At 47.5% G+C, this 12,488-nt stretch overlaps 1 pseudogene; it reads left to right on the top strand.

The window, feature by feature from the left end:
• The window catches only part of LOC116094884, a 14,656-nt pseudogene extending 7,706 nt beyond the window's left edge, over window positions 1-6,950 (top strand).
• The last annotated feature ends 5,538 nt before the right edge of the window (window positions 6,951-12,488 follow it).

Genomic DNA, 12,488 nt, shown 5'->3' with positions numbered 1-12,488 from the left:
TTAAAAGCATGTGTTGTCTTTCTTCTTCTGAAAACTTGTGTTTCCAAGGGGAGATTCTGGTGAGCAGTTCAATGTGTGGATTTAGATCTTATGGGAGATCTGAAGTAGAGATATAGATCTGACTGTTTAAGAGACTGACAGTATGAAAAGTGAGAAACTCAGAAGAGTTAGGGACAGAAAGGACAAGCTTAAGTAGCCCACCGAAGAGCAGGCAGAGAAGGAAGTTCTGCCTGGGGGTTGGCTGTGAGTTTTCCTGCCTTTCTCCGATGGTACTACTTGCCTACAGTTAACACAAAGCTTTAGTGACTCAGTTGAAAAACAGCTCCTGGATGTTTGCTTTCTTTTTAACTGTATGTTGGGGCTGGTGGTGAAAGACCCCCAGAACTGGAGAGATCTTTACTCAAGTCTCAGGATGACGCGGCCACCCAATGACTCACGAGAGACCGAACTTGCTGCAATCACATGAGGTTTATTGGGGATACCAGTACCGGGGTCGATCTCATGACCTTGCCAGTCAGAGGAGTTCTGACACCGACCACAAGAAGTGTGGGGTATTTAAGGGAAGCTGGGGGTGGAGAGGGAGTTACCAAGGAAACAGAACATAAAAACAGTGGAAAATTTCAGAGGGACCTGACCCAAGGTATTCAGTTAGGGAGGGAAACATATTCATTCTAGGAATGTAATCTTCATCTATCAGTCGGCAGGGTGGAGAGTCTCATAAACCAGTAGACCTTCATTCTTAGTTCTGCCCTCATAGTGGATCATGCAGGAGGGGCAGGTATTGGGAACCAGAGCCCTGAGGCTCTGAGTTAGCCAAGTTCCTGGAACTTGCTACTCCACCTTTTTTGGCTTGTGGCAGAGGTTTTCCATGCCCCCTTTTAGGTAAAAGTTATACATTGTACATTCTAAGATTCTCCAGCCTTTCAGTGGTGTGGGCCAATGGGAGAGGGCTTGCTTCCAATGCACAGACTTTGGTGTCCATTGTCAGCTCCACTGAAGAATTTTTTATAATTACACTTTGTCTTAGTCAGGGTTTCTATTCCTGCACAAACATCATGACCAAGAAGCAAGCTGGGAAGGAAAGGGATTATTTAGCTTACATTTCTACACTGCTGTTGATCACCAAAGGAAGTCAGGACTGGAACTCAAGCAGGTCAGGAAGCAGGAGCTGATGCAGAGGTCATGGAGGGATGTTTCTTACTGGCTTGCTTCCCCTGGCTTGCTCAGCCTGCTCTCTTATAGAACCCAAGACTTCCAGCTCAGGGATGGTACCACCCACAAGGAACCCTACCCCCTTGATCACTAATTGAGAAAATGTCCCACAGCTGGATCTCATGGAGGCACTTCCCCAACTGAAGCTCCCTTCTCTGTGATAACTCCAGCCTGTGTCAAGTTGACACACAAAACCAACCAATACACACTTTTTCTTATTTTTGAGGCTTTCATAAGCATATACAGTAAGTTATAATTATATCCAGCTGCCACAGATTGGGTTTCTAGAGGGACCCCTTACTCCTCGGGGTGATGAAAATTCTGGCCAGTTGGGCATGGGATTTGGCACGAGGCAGACCTAAACGACACAAGAAGTGTGGAATCTGAATGTAATTTTCAAACATAGCATTAGGTTTATATAGTCGATACAAAAGGGGGCAAAAAGTCAGGTGGCACAATGACCAAGATACATCAGTCAAGGTGCAAGTACATTGATGTGAACGATGTGTGTTGATGGGAACACAATGGGTCTGCAGGGAAGTATATACAGGTAAATTGGCAGGAAGTAAGCAGAGGTTGCAATCTGAAAGAAAGTCAGCTTTGGCTAAAGTTATCTTGATCTTAGAAGCCAGGTGCAAATAGTTCCTTTTCAATCTATGGTTTAGGCTACAGACTGGCCAGGCCTAGTAAGTCCCCCAACTATGCTAATTTTCTGGTCTAGTGGAGGTATGACCCTGGGAACCTATTCTTGTTAACTTTACCCAAAACAAAACAATAATCTAGTTCCTGGGAATGATTCAGCTGCAAATCTAATGTGGTCTGCCTTATGTGGACTGGGATGAAACTTGCCCTGGGATTGTCTCCGACCACTCAGCAAACTACAATGCCCTATTCCCTTCATTATTTCCCTAACAATGCCAGGAGCAATTAGTCTGAATGGGTGACATCCTTGCGGACCAGGAAACATTGTTCAATTTAGTTTGGCTATAATGAAATATTTCTTAGGGCACCTTTATGCCTGAATAAAGGAAGCATGTAGATCTCTCCATAGAATATAGCAGAGACCAATCTGAAACACATCTGAGTTAGGAGATGCTAACAACTGACTGGATACCCAGGAGGCACAAACTTTGAAGTCTTAATGCCTCTTGTCTGTGACCAGGCTTTTAACCCTGATACTGTAGACCTACTGGGGCAGATGAGTGAGCTCTGCATCCAGCCCCCATTCACCTCCCCCAAACCCTCAGAGCCTGACTAACCTCATTGAATCTCTTCTCTTTTCCCATCAGTCCACTTGAGATGATTGTCAACAACTGTTACAGGTTCTGTTCACCACCGAGGAGAAACAGTGAATCCTCCTTGGGACCAGGAGAAATGTCCCTGGGGCAGATGGGTGACACTCCCTCCTACCGGTTGATATTGATGCAGGTTTTCCACAGACCAGACCCGACTGGGACTACAATACCCCCGAAGGTAGAGAAAACCTCAAAGTTTTCTGCCAGGCTCTCTTGGTGGGAGAGCACAATGCCCCACAAATTTGGCAAAGGTAAGAGAGGTGATATAGGAGCTGAATGAGACTCCCTCAGCCTTCTTAGAGAGGTTCATAGAGGCCTACCGCCAGTTCACTCCTTATGATCCCAGCAGTGAGGAACATAAGGTCACTGTTCCAGTTGCTTTTATTGATCAGTCCAGTAGAGATATCGGGGAAAAGTTACAGAAACTAGATGGGTTACAAGATAAGTCTTTGAGAGAGATAGTGCAGATGGCTGAGAAAGTATTTTATAACCGAGAGACAGAAGAGGAGAAAGAAGAGAGGAGACAGAAAGAACAGGAAGCTAGAGAATTAAAGAAGGAAAAGAGACAGGAAAAGAATCTTCATAGGATCCTGGCTGCTGTAGTAGGAGAAGCTAGGGAGCCTAGTAAGATAGCACCTTGCAACCGAAGAGAGCCTCTGGCTAAGGGTCCACGTGCCTACTGTAAAGAAAAGGGGCATTGGAAAAGAGAATGCCCCAAAAAGAAGAAAAACGGGCCCTATGTCTCAGGCAAGAAACTGGCGGGGCCTAAAGTGCTGGCCATTTAAGAGAACAGTGACAGTGAATAGAGGGGACGGGGTTCAGATCCCCTCCCTGAACCCAGGGTAACCCTTGCTGTGGAGGGGAAACCCACCCAGTTTCTTGTGGAGACAGGGACAGAATAGTCGGTCCTCTTACAACCAGATGGGCCGATTTCCAAAAAGAAGTCCTGGATACAAGGGGCCACTGGCAACAAACAATACTCATGGAGTACTCGAAGAACAGTGGACCTAGGCGTGGGCCAGGTATCCCACCCGTTCGTTGTCATCCCAGAATGTCCCTGTCCCTTACTAGGGAGAGACCTTCTCACTAAGATGGGAGCACAGATCCATTTCCTCCCAGAGGGACCCCAGGTCAGGGGCCGGCAGGGAGACCCCATCCAGGTGTTGACTATGAAACTAGAAGATGAGAACCAGCTCTTTGAGAATAAAGATTGCAGGCCTGAAGATATGGATTGGTGGTTTCAGAACTTCCCACAAGCCTGGGCTGAGACAGCAGGAATGGGGAAAGCTAAGAACCAGCCTCCGGTCCATGTGGAACTGAAGGTACAGGCTGGCCCAGTAACCGTTCGGCAGTGTCCTATGTCTAAAGAAGCCCGAGATGGGATCCGGCCCCGCATCCTATGCTTCCTCCAACTAGGGATCCTGCAGAGATGCCAGTCCGCGTGGAATACTCCCCTCCTTCCAATATGAAAATCAGGATCCAATGACTATCGACCTGTCCAGGATCTCAGGGAAGTAAACAAACGAGTGTCCGACCTTCACCCTACGCTCCCTAACCTGTATAACCTTTTGAGTTCTTTGCCTCCCTCCAGGACCCGGTATATGGTATTGGACCTCAAAGATGCCTTCTTCTGCCTATCTCTGGCCCCTAAGAGCCAAGAGTACTTTGCCTTTGAATGAAGAGACCCTGAGTCGGGTATAACAGGCCAGTTCACATGGACCCATTTGCCCCAAGACTTCAAGAACTCCCCACTACTTTCGACGAGGCCCTACATCAGGATCTAGCGGCCTTTATAACATCAAATCCCCAGATAACTCTTCTTTGTTACATTGATGACCTTCTGATTGCGGCATTCAGCAAGGAACTGTGTTTAGAGGGGACCAAACGTCTACTCGTGGAACTGGGAGAGTTGGGCTATCGTGCCTCGGCCAAGAAAGCCCAGATACGCCATCAAAAGGTCAGTTACCTGGGGTATTTGCTCAAAGAAGGGAAGAGATGGCTTTCAGATGCCAAGAAAGAAACTGTATTTCACATCCCACTGCCCATGAATCAAAAACAGGTTAGAGAATTCCTGGGCACAGCCGGCTTCTGTCGCCTGTGGATACCCGGGTTCGCTGAGATAGCGGCCCCTCTCTATCCACTCACCAAGAATAAGCAGCTGTTTGTGTGGGGAGAAAAGGAACAGGAGGCTTTTGATGCCATAAAAATGGCCCTCGTGTCAGCCCCTGCCCTGGGTCTCCCTGATGTGACCAACCCATTTCATCTGTATGTGGCCGCTAGGTCCTGATGTAGGGTCTCGTTGAAAATAGTGGGGAGTTCTTGAAGCCCTGGGGCAAACGGGTTCATGTGAGCTGGCCCGTTATACCTGACTCAGGGTCTCTCCATTATTTCATCTGTATATGCTACAAGGGCATAGCCAAAGGGGTCCTGACCCAAAAACTGGGACCATGGAAGAGGCCAGTGGCATATCTCTCAAAAAAGTTAGACCCTGTAGCCTCCGGGTGCAATGTTCGTCAAAGACACTGATAACTTGACTCTGGGACAAGATCTGGTAATATCTGCTCTACACGTCCTAGAGAGTGTGGTCTACCAACCTCCACCCCCCCAACGATGGCTCACTAACGCCCGAACGACTCATTATCAGACCCTGCTACTCAATTCTGACAGGATTACGTTTGCGCCCCCCACGGGCCTAAATCCAGCCACCCTTCTCCCAGACCCGGACCTTGAACCTCCTATCCATGACTGTCAGGAAGTGTTCGGAGAGGCACACGGCTGGCGCAAAGACCTATCTGACTGGCCCCTGGCAGATGCCCAGGAGACTTGGTTCACAGATGGGAGCAGTTTCCTAGAAAAGGGGCAGAGGAGAGCAGGTGCGGCCATGGTGGATGGGCAACAGGTCGTATGGGCACAAACTCTGCCTGAAGGAACCTCCGCTCAGAAAGCCGAGCTCATTACCCTCACAAAAGCTCTCGAGCTAGGAGAAGGAAGAAAGATCAACATATACACAGATAGCAGATATGCCTTCGCTATGGCCCACGTTCATGGTGCCATCTACCAGCAGCGAGGATGACTGACCTCTGGAGGAAAAGAAATCAAGAATAAGCCTGAGAGCCTGGCACGCCTAGTAGCTTTATACAAACCAGCAAAAGTGAGTATTATTCACTGTCCGGGGTGATTCTTTTATAGCTCGAGGAAAAAATTTGGCAGATGGAGAAGCTAAGGCGGCAGCTTCTAGAGCAACCCAGGTGATGGTAGCCAGAGAGTTCAAGTCACCCGAACTTAAGTTCCAGTACACCGCTAAAGACCTGGCGGTCATCTCAAAGGATCCTGAAAATCGTTTTGACCAGAAAAAGGGGGTCTGGATGACCCCATCGGGTAAGAAAATATTGCCACAAGAACAGGCAAAAGCAATGATAAAGCAGATGCATCAAGGGACCCATTTAGGGGTAAGCAAGCTTATGCAAACTGCCTTAAAGTCTAAATACCATATTCCAGGACTAAAACACCTGGTAGAACAAGTGGTTCACAACTGTGTGCCCTGTCAGAAGGTGAATGTTTGCAGAAACAAGACTGACCCTGTAAATGATACCGAGGGGACCGGCCAGGAGTCTACTGGGAAGTAGACTTTACGGAGATAATACCAGGCAAATATGCCTACAAATATCTTCTAGTTTTCAAAGATAACCTTCTCAGGATGGGTGGACACCTACAAAACAAGAGACTGCAATGGTGGTAGTAAAGAAGATGCTAGAAGAAATTTTTCCCCGATTTGGAGTGCCCAAGGTAATCGGATTTGATAATGGCCTGGCCTTTGTTGCCAAGGTAAGTCAGGGAGTGGCCAAGTATTTGGAGGTCAATTGGAAACTTCATTGTATTTACAGACCTCAGAGTTCAGGGTAGGCAGAGAGGGCTAACAGAACTCTAAAAGGGACCCTGACAAAATTGACCATAGAGACTGGTGCAAACTGGGTGGTGCTTCTGCCTCTGGCCCTGTTCTGGGTCAGAAATACCCCTTCCCACTTCAGTTTGACCCCCTTTGAGATCCTGTATGGGACCCCAGCGCCCCAACTCTACTAGGGGACGTTATTGAGCCAACCTGTCATAGTAATAATGATTTGCATGCCAGATTAAAGGGACTGCAGGTGGTGCAGAAAGAAGTTTGGTTGCAGCTGGCCGCCGCTTACGAACCCTGGACTTCTGAGACATCATACCGGTTCCAGGTCGGAGACGCAGTCTACGTAGGACGGCACTGAGCCCAGACACTTAAGCCTCACTGGCTGGAAAGGACCATACCTTGTCCTGCTAACCACTCCGACCTCGGTGAAAGTAGACAGACTTACACCATGGGTCCACGCGTCACACGTTAAACCCGCTCCACCGGACCTGGAACTACACCCCTGGAGAACACAGACTACTGACAACCCACTGAAGCTAAGATAGTCAAAAATGGAACTTCCACTGATCATGGTACTGTGTCTTAGTTCCCTTCTCTTGGGTTCATCCAGTGTCAAGCCCTCACCAGCCACGTAACCTGACTTAGATGGTAATTACCGGTACGGAGACATGATATGGAACAGGTCTAAAGTCACTACGCCAGGCCTTCGGTGGCCTGACATGTTCCCTGATGTCTGCAAACTGGCCTTGGGGGCCATGCTCCCACCTGGATGATAATGGACTGAACCCCTGAACCTGTAAGCCAGCCCCAAATATATATTGTCCTTTATAAGACTTGCCTTGGTGGTGGTGTCTGTTCACAGCACTAAAACCCTAAGACAGATGTTGGTACCAGGGACGGGGGCACTGCTGTCATAGGCCTGACCATGCTTTTTGGGGGCTTTGGAAAGCAATGGAATGCTTTAAGTTGGGCTTAATGGGCTCTACTAGTAGGACTGTGGAAGATGTCATTGCTGAGTATTTTTTGAACTGTGCAGGCCTGGCCCAAGAGGTTTCAGTGAAGAATTTCAGAATGTGACCTAGAGACTGTTTCCATGATATTCTGGTGAAGAACATGGCTGCCTTTTGCCCCGGTCTGAAGAGTCTGCCTGAGGCTAAGATAAAGAGATGTATATTAATTGCATTGACAAAGGAAGTCTCAAAAAAGCCCAGCAGAGACTTTATTCTCTGGTTAAGTCTCCTCATGAAGTGTGTTTTGAACAATCATGGCAAGCTTTAAAAGGAAAAATATAGAATGTATGGTTCAAGTATTAAAGGGGCGCACCAGGAAGTGCAATGCAGCTGAATCCTATTCTAGGAGATAACAGACTAGGGGATTTTGGAACAAGATCTTACCCAGCTAAATTTACATCCAGCATGGTGATACACACCTTTAATCCCAGGAGACAAAAACCAAACAGATCCCTGAGTTCAAGGCCAGCCTGGGACAAAGCTTAAATCCAGGCAGGGTAGTACATGCCTCTAATACCAGCATTACAGGAGACAGCCATGCGGATCTCTGAGTTCAAGGTCAATCTACAGAGTAAGTTTCAGGAAAGCCAAGCTTAGGCAGAGAAGGAATCCGAAAACAGAAAGCTAGCCATAGAATGGGAGGGGGGGAGTGTTCCAGCCCCAGCATGCAGCAGAACTCACTCATTTGGCTCTGACTTTAGAGTGAAAAACTGAAGGGATTACTGGGACTATTGATGCTGGTTAGCTGGAGCTAAGAAATTAGCGGTGATTAAGAAGAGACCAGCATCACTGAGGTGACATCTTCTGGGAAGTGTTTTCTGAGAGCACAAAGAGACTGTGTTCCAGAGACAGCCAAGGTTGTACCTTGTGCTGCAGCAGGACTTGGTAATGTGTAAGAGTCACCCAGGTGGTACTGGTTTTGAAGGCATGAAGGGGTCATGAAGAAGAGCAGGGGCTCAGTACTGTGAGAGGCCATGGAAGGCCATTGGGGAAGGTGCAGCCTCAGTTGCAGTTGAAGGCCCAGGACTGAATGGGGTCATGGAAAGGAGTTGAGGCTTGGCACCATGAAGAGAGCCTATGAGAGGCTACTGGCGAAGCCTAGTTACAGTGGAAGACCCATGAGGCAGAACAGAAGAAATCTTAGGCCAATCTGATCGAAGCAGCAAGTCTAAGACCACCAGGCCATACAATGAGACCTTGTCTCAGATGCTCACCCACAAGCCAAGCTCTGATTTCAGAACTTGGGAGCAGGTAGGGACGGGAGAATTAGGAACTCATGGTCATTCTTGGCTGTATAGTGAACTCAAGGCCAGCCTGGGCTACATGAAGTCAGTCTCAAAAAAATAAACAAACCAAGCGCACAGATGGCTTTCTAATGCCACACCCCCATTCTGAGGAGGAGTGATGAATTAGTAGTTCCCTCACTGCTCGCCTTCCTGAAGATAAGACAGTAAAAGCATCAATAAGAACAGGCTTTTAATTTGGAACATTGAAACAGTGTGATTTGAAATCGCTGATAATGACCTTAATTATACAATAGTATATGTGACGACTGTGTGATCTTCCAGGACGAGGCATGCAAAATGTGAATGAAAAATTAAAGAAAATTATGTCTAGCGAAGGAGGAAATAGCCCAATATTTTAACAGCTTCCATAAAACAAGTTCAACTAGGTGTGGAAAAGCATGGAAACACTGAGCCCGAACGTTTCCCTTGACAGCCGTGACTGAATCAAGCCCCACAGCATTCGCGATAGTGCTCACTGGGGAAACATTTCCTTTTTTCCCCTATATTGACCAAAATTACCTCTCCATTACGGATAATTAGTACAGCTATAAAGCTTCGTGTGTTCCGGCTGTACAAAAGAAATGGAAGCAGTGTGAGGAATGGAAGCATCTGAGGCTGGGGATGGTGCTCAGGTGGTAGAGGGCTTCCCAGGTGCCCTGGGTTTAACCCCAGCACAGCATAGACTAGGCATGGTGGTACCCACCCGCCAACCCAGCTCTTGGACGGGGCTCATTTTATTAGTATTATAGCAAGTGTTGAGAAGCCCGGGCTTCATGGAGCCCTGATCAGATTGTATCAGTGTACTTCATGGTTTTATTCGTAGCCCCTGATACCTGGCCGGTAAATGCCCAATAGATAACTAGATCGTGATGCTGATTCGCCTTGTCATGTTATGAGAACTAACTGGATGCTTATTTTATTTTTGATATGTTAGGGTTTTAAACAGCATCTCCTGATCCCCCCTCCCCCACCTCCAAAGTGCTGAGCTTGCAGGTCCCTGCCGCCATATCCACTCAGTTGGCTCCCCCAGAATTTTAGATATCTCCTGTTGTTCACAGCGTGTGTGTTGGGAGGGGAGGGGGCGCAGTTCTTCACCATTCTCTACCTCTCTGGTGCTCTGCACCTCACACTCTGCTTGGTCCCTCCTGCTTCCATGGTGGTGTCCCCCCCAAGAGGCCAGAGTTGAGTTTCTACACTGCTAGGTCCCCGCCACCAGGTTTAATAACCTTTGGTGAGCACGATCGATCGGTTCCTGAGGCAGCCCGAGTCAGTGAGACCCAGGACCGGCCACACAGGCCTGTCATCCCAGCCACTCAGGAGGCTGAAGCAGGAAAACCGGGACTCCACAGTGGGTTCAAGTTCTGTCTGAGCAACTTAGTGAGACTCTGCAAAGTGAAAACCTCAAAGCGAGTGAAATGAAATGTACAGAGGAATGTAGCTCGGTGGTTAGAGCAAGCGAGCTCTCACCTAGCACACAGGAGTCCCTAGGTCCAACCGGAAGTATAATAAAAAAGGGGGCGGGGAGAGAAACCTAGTCAGTTATAGGTAATAAAAAGGTTTGTATATGGTGAATAAAAATGACCTTGACAGTGGTCTGGCTTGGTCCCCTCCCTTCCCTCACCTTTCTTCTTCAGAGTCCAGGTGTATACGATAGGTTGGCCTCAAGAGTCCATCCTCCTGCCTCTGCCCCTGAGAGATGGGATTGTGGGATTGCACATGACTTACCTTTATTCTGACACCACCAATCTTTTTACAGTCTCCATAGGGCATTTGTTTTGATTAATATTTTATTCACTTATTAAAATTATCACAATAAGCCGGGCGGTGGTGGCACACGCCTTTAATCCCAGCACTTGGGAGGCAGAGGCAGGTGGATTTCTGAGTTCGAGGCCAGCCTGATCTACAGAGTGAGTTCCAGGACAGCCAGGGCTACACAGAGAAACCCTGTCTCGAAAAACAAAAACAAAACCAAAAACAACAACAACAAAAAAATTATCACAATGTCTCTCTCACTTTCTCTCTCTCCCCCACCCCCGTGTGAGTCTGTGTGTGTGACCTCGAACTCATAGAGAACCATATCCCTTTGCCTCCCAAGTTCTGGAATTAAAGGCTTGTGCCACTGAAAGAGTTAAATTTAAAACTTGTGCTGGCTAGTGAGAAAATTGCATGTTTGAGAAAAACACAGTAGACCAAGGTCGAATATGTCCAAATAAGCCTGGGCAAAAATAAGCAAGCTGTTAAGACATTTTGGGAACTAACAGGCCAAAAAGATATAGAAGAAGGTCAGATGCTCTGTTGACTCAGATTAACACCAACCTTAGGAATTTTCCACTCTGTTCTGCACGTAATAGTTAATGTTTGAACTAGCCAATCATGTATAGCCACTTTGATTCCTTTGTCCCCTCAGACCTTTTTCCTATATAAATCCCTAACTTTCGAGCCTCGTGGTCAGCTCCACTATTTCCTGCGTGAGGTAGGTGTGGTGCCGGCCCGGAGCTCCCCGAAATAAAACTACCTCTTGCAATTACATCAAAACGGTCTCTCGTGATTCCTTGGGTGCACGTCCTCCCAAGATTTGAGTGGGTGTCTCCCCACGGGGGTCTTTCACCACCACCACCTGGCCACAGGAATTTTCTAATTTTTACGCTGTATATCCAAATACTTCTTTCTCCCCAACCCCTGCTTTCCTATCTCAGGATCTCATAGTGGTACATGGGGTACATCAATGTCCTACTATAAATGGTCCCTCATCTTTTTTGTTGTTGTTGTTTGTGTTTTTGAGACAGGGTTTCTCTGTATAGACCTGGCTGCCCTGGAATTCACTGTAAACCAGGCTGGCCTCCCAAGTGCTGGGATTAAAGGCGTGCACCACTGCTGCCTGGCTGGTCCCTCATTTTGTATTTGGTGATTTTTATATAAAGATAGACGTTGCTTAAGCATTTGATAGAAGTCCCATCAAGATGCCACGTGAAAACCTGCTTATGTCATATAGTATATAATCAAGGTAGAATAGCCATGACTTTTGTTGTTGGTGGTGCTTTTTATTTATTTATTTACTTACTTATTTATTTTCTGATTTTTCAAGACATGGCTTCTCTGTGTAGCACTGGGTGCCCTAGAACTTGTCCTGGAGATCAAGTTAGCCTCCAATCCACAGAGAGCCGCCTGCCTCTGCCTCCCAAGGGCTGAGATTAAAGGCGCGCGTCGCCATCACCTGGCTCCACCTGGTGAGTTGGATGCTGTAGTGCTCCACATGACCACTAGGCGTCCCCATTGGTTCTGCGATTTGAACACTTCGGTTCCAGTGGGCGGGTCCTTCCTAGAGGAAATGATGTCATGGGAATGGGTGGGCTTTGAAGTTTCAAAGCCTCAGAGCATTTCCAGTTGCTCTCTCTCTTTGCTTCCTGCTTACAGTTCTAGTTGTGAGCTTGTGGCTGTTCCCCATGCTTGTTACCTGCCACCATATTTCCCCGCTAGGGTGGACATTAGCCCTCTAGAACCATAAGCCCAAGTAAATGCATTCTTCTATTGATTGCCTTGGTCGCGCGTTTTATTACAGTGATAGAAATGTAACTAGCACAGGTACCTTATTTGTTTTTCTTGTTTTTCGTTTTGTTGTTTTATTTTGAGATAGAGTTTCGCCATGTCTCCCTGACTGTCCTGGAATTCTCTCTATAGACCAGGATGGCTTCAAACTCAAAGAGAATCACCTGCCTCTACCTCTCTGCCTCTCTGCCTCTCTGCCTCTCTGCCTCTCTGCCTCTCTCTGCCTCTCTGCCTCTCTGCC

This window comes from Mastomys coucha, unplaced genomic scaffold (genome assembly GCF_008632895.1).
Source record: "Mastomys coucha isolate ucsf_1 unplaced genomic scaffold, UCSF_Mcou_1 pScaffold17, whole genome shotgun sequence".
NCBI lineage: Eukaryota > Metazoa > Chordata > Mammalia > Rodentia > Muridae > Mastomys > Mastomys coucha.
The sequence above is the reverse complement of the archived record's forward strand: the minus strand, read 5'-3'. Positions and strand labels throughout refer to the sequence as shown.